General features: G+C 40.8%; 2 non-coding genes across 2 annotated transcripts; both read left to right on the top strand.

Annotated features, from left to right (window-relative positions):
* The first annotated feature begins 4,965 nt into the window (after nucleotides 1-4,965).
* Nucleotides 4,966-5,072, top strand: LOC131238230 (small nucleolar RNA R71). The gene has a single exon (XR_009167637.1). It is a non-coding gene; the product is annotated as a small nucleolar RNA R71 (small nucleolar RNA).
* A 4,253-nt stretch (nucleotides 5,073-9,325) lies between these two features.
* LOC131238282 (small nucleolar RNA R71) lies at nucleotides 9,326-9,432 on the top strand. Its single transcript, XR_009167687.1, has one exon. It is a non-coding gene; the product is annotated as a small nucleolar RNA R71 (small nucleolar RNA).
* The last annotated feature ends 279 nt before the right edge of the window (nucleotides 9,433-9,711 follow it).

The following is a 9,711-nucleotide window of genomic DNA, read 5'->3' as shown; positions in this document are numbered from 1 at the left end:
AAAATCCTACCTATACCACTTTCGCAGGTGCTCTCGATTGCATTTAGCGTATGCAACAAGCCTTTAAACCCCTAGGTTGCCCCTAGTGGACAAGTTGTAGTCTCGTGAGGGTTTGCAGCAATGTTACCCACAAACATTGAACTAACTAACTAGGAAAATGGAACAGAATGAAAAGCTGGGTTGGCTCCCAGGAGCATAAAGGAAACTATCTTAGTCCTATGAAAACAGAAAACCTACCTAGACCTCCATCAGACTAGGAGATCAATCCTGGTAAACAGGATTAGTCAGAGGTATGGACATGTTCTCTGAATCAAATTTCTCGACAAATGGCTTTAAGAGATGTCCATTTACTTTAAACTCCTTGCCTTTGTCAGGATCTCTTATCTCAACGGCCCCATGAGGATACGCAGTGACCACAATGTAAGGGCCAGTCCAACGAGATCGAAGCTTACCTGGAAAGAGATGTAATCGAGAATTATATAAAAGGACTTTCTGACTAGGTGTGAATGATTTTCGTAGAATACATTGGTCATGAAACGCCTTCATTCTGTCTTTGTAAATTCTCGAGTTCTCGTACGCATCGTTCCGGATTTCTTCAAGTTCATTTAATTGAAGTTTACGCAGCGAGCCAGTGTTGTCCAGATTGAAATTCAGATTTTTGATCGCCCAGTACGCTTTATGTTCCAACTCCACAGGCAAGTGACAAGTTTTTCCATAAACAAGTCTAAAGGGAGACGTTCCAATAGGGGTTTTAAAAGCAGTACGGTATGCCCATAAGGCATCGGTCAATCGGATTGACCAATCCTTACGATCAGGGTTAACCGTTTTCTCTAGGATATTTTTGATCTCCCTATTAGAAATCTCAGCTTGTCCACTTGTTTGTGGATGGTATGGGGTGCTCACCTTATGAGAGATACCGTATTTCTTCATTAAGCTCTCGAATAATCTATTACAAAAGTATGAGCCCCCATCACTAATGATGGCTCGAGGCATCCCGAACTGCGAAAGGATGTTCTCTTTTACAAATTTAATGACCGTGCGATGGTCATTATTTCAGCACGAAATTGCTTCGACCCATTTAGTGACATAATCTACTGCGAGCAAAATATACAAATTTCCAAATGATTGGGGGAATGGTCCCATGAAATCGATGCCCCAGCAGTCAAATGCTTCTATGATAAGGATGGGATTCAAAGGCATCATATTTCGACGGGATAATGCTCCCAATTTTTGACAACTCTCACAAGCCTTGCAAAACTCATGAGTGTCCCTGAACATAGTGGGCCAATAAAAGCCACACTGCAAAATCTTGGCTGTGGTCTTTTTAGCAGAAAAGTGACCACCATAGGCCTGAGAGTGACAAAAGGAGATGACACTCTGATGCTCATCGTCTGGTACACATCTCCTCAAGATTTGGTCTAGGCAATATTTAAATAAATAAGGATCGTCCCAGAAAAAGTTGTGCACCTTGGTGAAAAATTTCTTCTTATCTTGCGCAGTCCAATGTGTCAGTATGAAACCTGTGGCAAGATAATTAGCAATATCAGCGAACCAAGGCGAATAGGAGATTCTGAGCAGTTGTTCATCAGGGAACATATCATTGATATGGGTCGCCTCAAGGGAATCAGAGGTATTAAGGCGAGACAGATGATCGGCCACTACGTTCTCTACTCCCTTTTTATCTTTAATTTCTAAATCAAATTCTTGGAGTAGAAGGATCCATCGTATCAGGCGGGGCTTAGAATCATTCTTAGAAAGAAGATACTTAAGTGCCGCATGATCTGTGTAGATAATGATCTTGGATCCGATCAAGTAGAACCTAAATTTATCCAAAGCGAACACTACGGCTAGGAGTTCCTTTTCCATAGTCGAGTAGTTCACTTGGGCAGAATTTAAAGTTCTACTTGCGTAATGAATGACGTAGGGCCTCTTATCTTTTCTCTGGCCTAGAACCGCTCTAAGAGCATAATCAGAAGCATCGCACATAAGCTCAAAAGAAAGGCTCCAATCGGGTGGTTGCATGATAGGTGCAGTGGTTAACATGCCTTTAAGCTTGGTGAAAGCTTCCTAGCATTGCTCAGTCTACTCGTATGGTGCATTCTTTTGTAGAAGATTACATAAGGGACGAGAGAGGAAACTAAAGTCCTTTATGAATCGCCTGTAAAATCCTGCGTGTCCTAAGAAGGATCGCACGTCTCTAATGTTCTTGGGTGGAGGTAGGTTAGAGATAAGATCGATTTTTGCCTTATCCATCTCGATTCCTTTGGACGAGATAATATGTCCAAGGACAATTCCCTTATGAACCATGAAATGACACTTCTCCCAATTAAGTACCAAGTTCTTCTCTTCACATCTTTTCAGCACACATTTAAGACTCTCTAAGCACTCGCTAAAAGATGAACCGAAAATAGAGAAATCATCCATGAAGACCCCTAGATATTTTCCCACCATGTCAGAAAAGATACTCATCATACATCGCTGGAAGGTGGCAGGGGCATTACATAGTCTGAATGGCATCCTTCTGTAGGCAAAGGTGCCGTAGGGACATGTAAATGTAGTCTTTTCCTGGTCCTCAGGGGCGATTTCAATCTGATTGTAGCCCGAATACCCGTCCAGGAAACAGTAATAGGAATGACTAACTAGCATTTCCAAGATTTGATCAATGAAGGGCAAAGGAAAGTGGTCCTTCCTCGTGACGGTATTCAGCTTCCTGTAGTCAATGCACATTCTCCAACCAGTAGTAACTCTAGTTGGCACAAGTTCATTATTAGCATTGGCTACGATGGTGATCCCGGACTTCTTAGGAACCACCTGAGTTGGACTCACCTATTGACTATCAGATATGGGGTATATGATACCCACATCTAATAGTTTAAGAACCTCGGCCTTAACCACTTCCTTCATATTTGAATTTACTCTACGTTGTGATTGTCGAGCGGTCTTAGTATTATCCTCAAGATAAATACGGTGAGTACAAATCGAGGGGTTGATTCCCTTGAGGTTCGCTATCGTCCATCCAAGGGCTCCCTTATGCTCAATGAGAGTAGATATGAGCATACTCTCTTGTTCTTTCTCCAGGTGGGCAGAGATCACTACCGGGTATGTCTCATCTTGACCTAAATAAACATATTTCAAATCAGAGGGCAAAGGTTTTAGGTCAATCTTTGGTGGCTTGAGGTTAGACGGTAGAGGCACTACATCAGTTTGGGGCAACTCTTCAAATTGTGGCCTCCACAGGTTAACTTCAAGTACCGGTGCAGTATCAAGTAAGGCACATGTCTCCCTAATCATGTCATCATCAAAATCATGGGAGTGGGCCAAGCACGTCTCTAAAGGGTCAGAGGATAAGGTCAGAGGTGTCGTATCTTCCACGAAAGAGTCAATCATGTTAATGTCGTGGAAATCGTCATCATCCTCTAAGTTTCTGCCGTTATTGAAAAAGATGTTTGACTCCAATGTCATATTCCCAAAAGACATAGTTATGACACCATTCCTGCAATTGATAATTATGTTTGAAGTGGCAAGGAATGGGCGACCAAGAATGACGGGGATCTGAGTGCTCATGTTATTGATGGGTTCGGTGTCCAGGATGATAAAATCTATAGGGTAGTAAAATCTATCAACTTGGACCAATACATCCTTAATTATCCCTCTTGGTACATGAACAGAGCGATCAGCAAGTTGTAGTGTGGTTAGGGTGGGTTTTAATTCACCCAAACCTAACTGTTTGTATGCCGAGTAGGGAATCAGATTGACGCTCGCTCCTAAGTCAAGAAGTGCATGATTAATTCGATGGTCCCCGATTACACATGATATGGTTGGGCTACCGGGGTCTTTAAATTTCTGTGGCACGTCTTGCTTTAGGATGACACTCACTTTCTCGGTCAAGAAGATCTTCTTTTGAATACTCTGCCGTCGTTTGGTCGTGCATAAGTCTTTCAGAAATTTGGCATATGAAGGTATCTGTTTTACAACATCAAGTAGAGAAATGTTGACTTTCACTTGTTTCAACACCTCTAGGATATCCTGAGAGTTAGAGAGAGGTTTTGGTGCGACCAACCGTTGGGAAAATGGAGCAACTGGCTTTTCTAAAAGTTCTGGTTCTAATTTTTGTGGGACCTCACTAGATCCATTATTATTGTCCTCTTCTGGTTCTTGAGGCTTTTCGGGCCTAACCGGAAGGGTTTTATCAATGATCTTCCCACTCCTAAGAGTGGTGATGGATTTAGCGTGCCCCATTCGATTTGAATAGTTGGGATCACTTGTCTCATATTGCAGTTTAGGATTGGGGAGCGGTTGTGCAGGAAGCATCCCCTTTTCTATAACTGTCATACGTGAATCCATCTTTTACATAAAGTCTTGCATTGCATGGGTCAACTCTTGTATGGAATTTTGAACCGGTTCTTCTTGAGTTTTCCCTGATTTGGATTTTGATTGAAGAAACTTTGAGGGGTAGCAGTTTGTCCATTTCTCCAACTAAAGTTTGGATGATTTTTCCAACCAAGATTGTACGTATTAGAGTTTGGTCCATTGAAAGGTCTTTGATAATTATTTACGGCATTGGATTGCTCATTCAACACTTCTCGAAAGGCGGGTATTGTAGGACAATTTTCAGTTGTATGAATGTTGCAATCACAGATGCCGCAAACACTTTCATTAACCTTATCTTTCTTTCCTTCCATGGCCTCAACTTTCCTTATGAGCGATGTCACTTTACATTTGAGATCATCCTCTTCTTTCAAGAGATACAATCCACCTTTCTCCTTTAATTGAGTCGGCCTAGACGTGGTGTTCGACTTTGGGTAATAGTCCCATGATTGTGTTTTTTCAGCAAGACTACCGAGGTAATCCCATACCTCGTCAACATTTTTATTAATGAATTCTCCATTACACATCGTCTCGACCATTTGGCGCATGAAAGATGTCAGTCCATCATAGAAAAAATTTGTAATGCGCCACGTTTTAAAGCCGTGTTGTGGGCATGAACTGACCAAATCCTTGAACCTTTCCCAACATTGGTAAAATGTTTCATCCTCCTTTTGGGTGAAGTTCATGATTGCTTTTCTAAGGGTAATTGTTTCATGATGTGGAAAGGATTTTTTTTATAAATTCCCTTTGCATATCATTCCATGTGCCAATGGATCTAGGACGCAGTGAATGTAACCACGCCTTAGCCTTCTCTTTTAAGGAAAAAGGAAAGAGTCTCAGCCTGACTGTGTCCTCAGACACATTTTGAAAATATAAAGTGGCTCTAATCTCATCAAACTCTTTCAAATGTAGATATGGTTCTTCAGATTCAAGCCCATGGAACTTAGGAAGGAGTTGGATAACCCCTGGCTTGATGTCCATATGTCCTGTATTTTCAGAAAAAATCATGCATGAGGGCGTACTCACCCCCGCTGGTTATAAATAATCTCGTAAAGTACGTGGCGGGGGTGCTTGATACACCTCATTCTCATCTTGAATGTCCTCCACCCTAGGTTGGGGTAGAAGAGGTTGGTTTTCAGCCATCACTTTAATTAACTCAGGGGATTTCGAGTGGTGTCTAGTCCTGCGATGGATAGTTAACCCCTCAACCAATCCTCCTTCAGTCAAGAGACGTCGAGTGTTGTCACCGGCCCACTTGGGCATGAAACACTCGCAGCCCTCAATCAAATCCGAAACCTAATCCTAAGAAAGAAAATCTAAAAAGAAAGAGAGGGTTGAAAAGAAGTTACTAAATTGGAGTCCCTAAGTTAAAAACCTGCAAAATAAAACAAATAAGTTAGGTTCTAAAAAGAGAAGAAAAATCCTTAAAAAGAAAGATAGCAGTAAACTGATTTCTAAAAGAAGGAATTCTTAAAAGAAAGTAAATTACTAAAAGAGAACTGAAAAATAGAAAGTAGAGAGAAAGCTTACCGAATTAGAAATTTTTACCTTAAAAGCCTACACAATAGGAAAGTTAGTTTCTAAACAAAAATTCTACAAGTATAAAATTTCTAAAAATAAATTAAGAAACAAAGTTAGATTCTAAAAGAGTTAAAATTAAAAAGTTACTAAAAATAAAAATAGAAAGTTAATTTCTAAAAAGGGAAATAACTAACCTAGTTTCTAAAAACAAAAGAGGAAAGTTTCTAAAAATAAACTATTTCCTACAAATAGGAGAATATTAGAATTAGAAAATTTCTAAAATTTAAACCCTAATTTTAAAAGTAAAAAAAGTAGAGAAATTAGGAAGGAATTACCAACTTATGTCAGGATCCTACAAAACCAGAAAATAAGTTAGTTCTAGAAATCAAATAAAAACCTAAAACTAAAGTTAGTCAAATTCTAATCTTAAACTAATTATAAACCTAATTAATTTTAGAGAATCGCAACTGTCAGTCCCCGGCAACGGCGCCAAAAACTTATTCACTCCCCAAGTATAAGGTTGTGATGTAGTAATAAACTCGGTGAAACCGAGGTCGAATCCCAAGGGACTGAAACCTGTACGTTATCTGAAACTAGGTAAAAATAGAAATAGCCTAAGATGAAATCGAAATCAAATATAAATTGATGAATAATGGTGAAATACTAATCTAAAACTTAAGGAATTCAGAGGAAGGAAACTAAGGATTCAGAGGATCCACTTGTAGAGATCAGGGAGATCTTATGCCTGCATCAAGAATTATGAAATTTAAACTGAACTTCCTTTGATATAGTTTTCAAGAGGTGAAAGGTATATGAATTAGAATGAATTCCATCACCAAACCATGCCTAGGAGACAAAGCAAACAATAAAATTGAACTAATTGGCAACCAATCATTGACGTATGAAGGTTAGGAAGGGTACCGTCATCCAACCATACCCATGAGACGATGGTGAACAACAGGGCTTCCTGACGTCATAAACATAAAAAGGAGAAAGAAATACTCAAAGCCATCGTAGATCTATTGTAATTCAGTCACAACAAACCCTTAAAAACTGAAAGCATTCCATGAAATCAAACTATTATCAAATTCAATTCAATAAATAGCACCAGCTAAAAGTCCCCCATCACGCTACAAGCTTCACCTCTTAGCCCTAGCTAAGAGGTTTAGCCGACCATGATTAGGCTAATAACCTTAGAAGTCATAAGAGAAAGAAAGAAAAGAGAAAAAAAAACAATAGTCAATAAAGAAGCATTCCCTTTTTTCTCCTTGTCTTCACATTCAAGCCCAAGCCGTGCTCACGTCCAGCCAACCTTCCCTCTCTTTCTCTTTCTCTAAAGATGAATCCCTGTCCAGCCCCAAGCCTTAGATGTCTCAGCCGTCGATCCCCTCTTTCTCTCTCACGTCTTTCTTTTATGAGACCACCAAGGTCGGTCGGCTGGGAGTGTGGAGAGGTGAAGTCGGTGAAGGAACTCCATGCGCAAAAGACAGCCAGCTACACTCCTTTCGCAGCAAATAACTCCTCTGCGTAAATCTTGTTATGCAGTCAAGAAGACAGCGTCCTCTACTCCCCACTTTCCTTGCTTTCTTTCTAAAAGGAGAACGTCCTCTGGGATTTTTTTGGCAGACCTACATGATGGACGGTTCAGATCATCCGTCCGATCGCCTCCAAGAACGCACAATACGCAGCAAAAGTCGGACAACGTCCGGCTGTGAAACAGGGCCTGATCCATTTGCGCAGTGCTGACGGTGGGCCCACTACATCGTTTTTCTGTAAAATCCACTCCTTCCATTGAAAGCATGTTGAAAAATAAGCCAGGAAGGGTAAGTTTTGGATAGGTTTTGGTGTGGCCCACAGAACCTTTCCTACTGCCGTCCGACCTGCCTTTAAATGGTCGAAATCCGATAAACGCTGCTCCTTAGAACATTTCCACCTAGGTCATGGTTATTGGACCTGTAGAATTCTGATAAATGGTCCGGATCGGACCTTTGAGTTACGATGGTGGCCCACAAGAATGGACCGCAGGTCCCTGTTTCATGTTTTCACACAGCAGAAAACGGAAACTTCCGTTTTGGTTGGAGACGCGGGTCTGAGTCGGTTTGACCAGACTGGCTGGTCCGGTGCAGCTTGTGTGCGTGTGCACTATATGCACGTCCAGCTCAGGTGGAGTCCATGATGAGGGATCTGGGGAAATCCGCTCCGTTCATTTGTCCTGTCTCCTCAGATAATGGGTTGAGACCAAATTTGAAGCATATCCAGATCTCAGGCGGGCCCAAAATCAATGGTTTATGGGCTGATCTAAGCGTTGGGCCACTACCAGAGGGATCCAATGGCTGAAATTTGACGTGTACGGTTAGTTTTTGGTCCTCGAGCCATGTATAAAGTTTCAAGCTGAACAGATGATAGAAACCTAGTGATTTTGCATTCTGGCTGACTTTCAGGCCGCCTGAGCTTCAGTTTCTCGATTTTTGCGCGTCCCTAGCGTGTAATTTCGTTGATCTTGGTTCTCTGGAGTGCGTCCCTTGCTCTGGTGACTTCGGAGTGTCAAATCCATGCTTTTAGTGCTATTTTTCAGTCCACGCTCCTGATTACATCCTGCAATAAAAACACAATTAAAATATGACGTTAAGCACTATCATGTATGTAAAATCAGGCAATAACTGGGGTCTGATATGCAATATTTGACCCTCAACATTTAGCGTGCTCCATTTGATTTGAAGAGTTGGGATTACTTATCTCGTATTGCGGTTTAGGATTGGGGAGTGGTTGTGCAGGAAGCATCTCCTTTTCTATAACCGTCATACGTGAATCCATCTTTTGCATAAAATCTCGCATTGCCTGGGTCAGCTCTTGCATGAAATTTTGAACCGGTTCTTCTTGAGGTTTCCCCTGATTTGGATTTTGATTGAAGAAACTTTGAGGGGTAGCAGTTTGTCCATTTCTCCAACTAAAGTTTGGATGATTTTTTCAACCAGGATTGTACGTATTAGAGGTCGGTCCATTAAAAGGTCTTTGATAAGTATTTACGGCATTGGATTGTTCATTCAACACTTCTCAAAAGGCGGGTATCGTAGGACAATTTTCAGTTGTATGAATGTTGCAATCATAAATGCCGCAAACACTTTCATTAACCTTATCCTTCTTTCCTTCCATGGCCTCAAATTTTCTTATGAGTGTAGTCAGTTTATACTTGAGATCATCCTCTTCTTTCAAGAGATACAATCCACCTTTCTCCTTAGATTGAGTCGGCCTAGACGTGGTGTTCGATTTTGGGTAATAGTCCCATGATCATGTTTTTTCAGCAAGACTATCGAGGTAATCCCATACCTCGTCGACATTTTTATTAATGAATTCTCCATTACACATTGTCTCGACCATTTGGCGCATGGAAGATGTTAGTCCATCGTAGAAAAAATTTGTAATGCGCCACATTTTAAAGCCGTGTTGTGGGCATGAACTGACCAAATCCTTGAACCTTTCCCAACATTGGTAAAATGTTTCATCCTCCTTTTGGGTGAAGTTCATGATTACTATTCTAAGGGTAATTGTTTTATGATGTGGAAAGAATTTCTTTATAAATTCCCTTTGCATATCATTCCATGTGCCAATGGATCTAGGACGCAGTGAATGTAACCATGTCTTAGCCTTCTCCTTCAAGAAAAAAGGAAAGAGTTTCAGCCTGACTGTGTCCTTAGACACATTTTGAAAATATAAAGTGGCTATGATCTCATCAAAATCTTTCAAATGTAGATATGGTTCTTCAGATTCAAGCCCATAGAACTTAGGAAGGAGTTGGATAACCCCTGGTTTGATATCCATATG

The sequence above is a fragment of the Magnolia sinica genome, chromosome 2 (genome assembly GCF_029962835.1).
Source record: "Magnolia sinica isolate HGM2019 chromosome 2, MsV1, whole genome shotgun sequence".
NCBI classification, from domain to species: domain Eukaryota; kingdom Viridiplantae; phylum Streptophyta; class Magnoliopsida; order Magnoliales; family Magnoliaceae; genus Magnolia; species Magnolia sinica.
This window is presented reverse-complemented; position numbering and strand designations above follow the sequence as displayed.